Raw genomic sequence first — 5,293 nt, 5'->3', positions numbered from 1 at the left:
CGGTACATATTTGACCTCACATGTGTCAATATATCGTAATCCTTTTGTTCAAACGTAGCGAAAATAAATCGTCACGCACACAAAATCATGGTACAGATGTGAGTTTGTTCACCAACGAAATTCACGTCATGTAATTTCTTTGCTAAAACCCTGCAGCCACGGCTTTAGAATCAGCCACTGCTCACAGCTGTAATTGCCTTGCAGGCCGACGGCGCCTCAGACTTGAAATTCACGTCATGTCATTTCTTTGTTAAAACCATATGCCACTGCTTTGACATCTGACACTGTCAACATCAATAATATAGGTTTTTTTTTGTATTCTGACATTGTTGAATGAAGTCAAAGTTGTTACTCTAAGGGGAACCACAACCACGAACACAAAACTCATGAACACAACATGTGTACTCTGCCAATTCGACAATAATCCCTCTGATATTGTAGCCAGTTACTATGCTTAAAAGTGAGTTGATTGAATGATTAATTGGTTGCATTGATTTGATTACATTTCCTCCAGTGAGTGACATTAAGATGAAGAGAAGAAACGATATTGAGAGCTTCTTTATCAAGAAAAAAAAAGAGTCAGAGTCAGCTACAGCCAGTACCAGCACCAGTGCAGATGCCCATACAAGCCAGCAGCCTAGGGATAGTGTTGATGAGCAGTCCACTACCCCAATACAAGATGGTAGGTTGTGCATGGAAAGTTTGAATTAGTTACATGTAGCCCTTTCATGCACGCCGTTCAACTAGTGGAATACTGTTATTGTCATCAAAAAGGTTCTGTCATAGTGCCACACTACATAACACAGGGTCTTTAGTAATACACTATGGTAACTCTGGTAACGACAAAGGTATAACGCCATGCATTAAAGGGTTTAACAGCTGACAAATGTTGAGACAGAAGATGATGAACTAAAGATTTGTATTATATGTATATGTGCATGGACCTGTCTGTCTGTCTGTCTGTCTGTCTGTCATTTTAAACTATCCTTGTATTACCACAGTTGACCAGCCACATTTGGAGGAGGAGGAGACGGACTGTGAATCTGTGTTGTCTGGATCTCCACCTACTGAGCATGGTATGTCAGGTTCAGATGTCATTCATGAAGTTGGTGTCTACTCTCTCATACTTCAGTTATTTAAAAATGGCCAATTATGCATATTTATATGTGAATGCATAGCATTTAACCAGATTACACTGCACTTTCAATTAAAAGCCTATTAAAATAACTTAATGAGGATATGTGTGTGCATTTATCTTTAATTTCTGTGAATACGTACATAGAAAACAAAGACCTAAACATAGAACATTTCAATACTATATATATATATATTTTTTTATACTACTACAAAATATTGTATTTGAAGTTCAGTGGTGCTTTTCTTTAAAATGCAGGAAATAGCATAGAATAAATGCAACATTTTCTGTGTGGGAGGACCCCCGTATGTGTATATAATTCCATGATTCCATGGCCACCTCAGACTATATTTGTGTGTCATCTTGGCCACCCTAGTAAAAATGTCCTGGATACGCCCCTGACTGTATTTGTATATGTGTGTAGTAGGCCTACTTACCATGTACTTTATGAATTCTGTTATCCTCAAAAGGGTCTTCTTGTGTTCCTCCAGGACTACAGGTGGAATTGAGATGAAATTCATTTTAGTTCAAAACACTTTTGCTGTATGGACATCAACAAGTACACGGAGCGCATACACTTTATAACAACAGCAATACCAGAAGCCCCCTCCTCTTTACCATTCCAGATGTTTTTGAATGGATGATGTTTGTGCCTCAAATCTTCCGAATGGCTGGGTGCTGTGCCATGAGTTTGGGAGGGAGTTGCAGCTTCACAGCTGTGAGGCATTGACATATCTGGATAGAAAGATGACACTAATGTCATTCCTTTAATAGTGGGCTTCTTATGCATATAATTTCAAAACATTAACCCATGTTAACACATCAAATAACTGAAAAAACTTACATGATGGTGGTGGAGGTGTCTGAAAAGAAAACGAAATCTCAGGTCAGGTCACTCGTCCATCTCCACCGGGTGTGGAATGTGTTGAGGTCCATGGTGTTGTCTTCTGCCTGAGCCTGGTCTCTCCTTGCTGCGTCTCGCACAGCCTGTACAGCAGTAACATGCAATAATATAATGCAAGCAATTTGTACCTGTCGCAATGAAAAGTGGGGAAATTTAGATACAACAACACCAACACAGATTACAACACCAACATAAATGTAAGCACACAATTTCAGTTTACAAACATACTTGACAAAAATACACACAGGATTAAAACTGATGAGTTAAGAAGATACATAGTATGACAGTAGCATTGCATTCAATCGAGCAGGAAGGTTTGATGGTAACTTGTGCCTGTGGCTGGTATACTAAAATGGATAAAATGAACTACGATGCATGTCAAAGACTTAGCAGTAAATTAATCTACACTACAAATACACCCCCACCCCCATGCCACTCTAGCTCCACACAGCCTGCTGCAACACACACGCGCACGCGCACGCACGCGCACACACACACACACACACACACACACACACACACACACACACACACTTAGAAATAGATAGATAAATACACCCCTCCCCTTAAACTGCTGCATACCGTACACACACACACACACACACACACACACACACACACAATGCACACAAACAATGCTCTATGCACTACAGTATGTAATTCACATGGCTTGTGGTCTTACCAGCAGTTTAGGTCAGCTCCATTCAAATGGCAGATTTGAGGGGTTCTTTTTCTTCAGGAGTTTTGTGGGGGTGGGTCTTCTCAGGTGAGGGCCAATCATAACGTGCCAAGAACTGATGCAGCAAAGGCACTCAGCCGTGAGTCAACAGCTAGGGGCATTTGCATTTGAATAAGCCTAACTGAAGTCACAGGCAGAGATGTGTCTGCATTATAGACACCCTGATCTGTGGTGCTTTCAATAGCATTAGGCCTACCAAAAGACAATATCTCGCACTGAACTGCCCCTTTACCTTAATCAAATTTATGAAAAGCTGTGCTGTCATTGAAACTGATGCTTTATCGCCTTCAATGACCTATTTATAGATTATAGGTCTGTGTACAAATGTAGTCAGAAACACTGCAAACACAACGACAAACAGGTTTGTACAAGATAAAATGCAGTGGCCAGCCACCATTTAATATATGGACTCAGCCAAACTTAGGCCTACATGCTAGACACTCCAGCCTATCACACACACGCGCGCGCGCGCGCACACACACACACACACACACACACACACACACACACACACACACACACACACACACACACACACACACACACACACACACACACACAATTAAATGGGCCTATTTGGAATGAAACATTTAACTTTGTATTCTTTGGAGACGCAGGTTTGTGTCCCTTCACTGAATTAAAAATAGGCTATGATATATCCTATTTTGCATTTTACTCTTTGCACTTTGGTGCAATAATGGTAATGAAAAATTAATAAATTATAAGAAATTAATTAAAAAAATGGCATAGGCTGACCTTACTTAGGCCGGAAACAACCGAAAAACAACTTAACATAACGTTGTGGATTGGTAGCAGCGTAACTACTAGCTAACGTTTCATATGAGTTGTTCCCTGAAAGTCCAAGAACGTTAGTATTTGTTTGGTTTGTACCGTAACCAAAAGGAACGTTTTTAAGTGGTAGATTTTTGGTTTGGTTATAACCAAACCTTTAGAGAACCAAAGTCAAACGTTTTTTTTTTCCGTTCTCTGTTACTAGGGAAGCTGCTTTAATGTAAACAACAAAGAAAACAACTAGAAAATCACCAATCATCAATCCACACAAAAGTAACTCATCTGGAAAACTGGTGAACATAGGCTACTACGCAAGAGCTACCACAATCTATTTGGGAGGTGAGTAAAAAAGAGGAAGCACAACCTTTGCTGAGTTAAGATGTCTGGTGTTAACTTCTTTGCTGAGTTAAGATGTCTGGTGTTAACTTTTTTTCCCTCAGAAATGTCAATACGCTGATAGGCCTATTTGCGGTTGAGCATCGCTGCCTGTTGCTACAGGAAGATTATTTTTGCTCTGTTCGACTTCATTTGGCATTTGACCGGTTTGAATGTGCAGTCCAGGGGGCAATGGCGGCCCATGAAAACATTTGATATGTGTTAACATCTTTGAAACTGTGAAAACTCAAAGTGGGACAACAGGGACAAACAAGTATGACTCAGACAGGGAGACGTCGTAGAGTAGATGACCCAGACACAGACGCGAGTGGAATTTTGTGTCACATCCTCCAAATACTCAAAAAGTTACGTTTCTATTCCTCAAAAGAGTCTACAAGTAAGATCTTTATTTCTCCCCGTGGGGCAAACGTACTTACATCACACTTGCTGGCACTAGACATGAGACACAGTCAGGCATATATAAAACATAACACCCAAACAAACCAAATGTTCTAACTATCGAGCCATTCATTACAAGGTTATTAGCTATTGCACAGACAGACAGACAAAAAGATGATCTGACAGACAGCATTGTAATAGGCCTACCTCATGTGCCTGTCCCAACACCCTATGGAGGAACAGGTAATGGTGGCACAAGTCAGTGGTGGAACAATTACACACAGGGCTCCCTTGGCAAAACAATGATTGCACAACAATTGCACAATAAAAAAAGAAAATCACCAAAAAATGTATAGCCGATAATCTCTGTTTTGCCCTGAGACGTGTCACTCTAGGATTGAAATCTGGTCGATGCACACGGAGAAAACAACAGAATATTGACTATGGTGATGTCATCCAATATGCCAACGAGACTGAAAATACAGTTTTACCAACATTTGGCTGATTGTCAGGTGCCAATGTCAAGCCCTACAAGTGACACTTGATGTGCTATTTACTTGATAGGGCAGACTTTGACTGGGGAGATTATGAGAGGGGCTGAATTTTTACCACCCTCATTCGTATCAGGACTGAAGTATGGATAGATTTTCTCATTAAAGGGCGCATTAGTAAATGAGTAGATATGATTCCAGCAATCTGAATCATAAAAGGAGACCAGACCTGCGTCATAGTCCACAAACACCCCCACACTTTGGAGCGTCCCCTTCAGGGAGAGGGGAACAGGGGAATCAGCATGAGCCTCATAAGTCCCATCTCTCAGCCGAATTGTCCAGAATCCATATTTAGGCCTCAGTGTTGTCAACCCCTTCCTGTTAATGGACTCCTTGGCCACTCCTATAGACCACTTAGTCTTCCCCTTAACCTGAACCTCATAGTAGAATTTGCCAGA

The sequence above is a fragment of the Engraulis encrasicolus genome, chromosome 21, assembly GCF_034702125.1.
Source record: "Engraulis encrasicolus isolate BLACKSEA-1 chromosome 21, IST_EnEncr_1.0, whole genome shotgun sequence".
NCBI lineage: Eukaryota > Metazoa > Chordata > Actinopteri > Clupeiformes > Engraulidae > Engraulis > Engraulis encrasicolus.
This window is presented reverse-complemented; position numbering follows the sequence as displayed.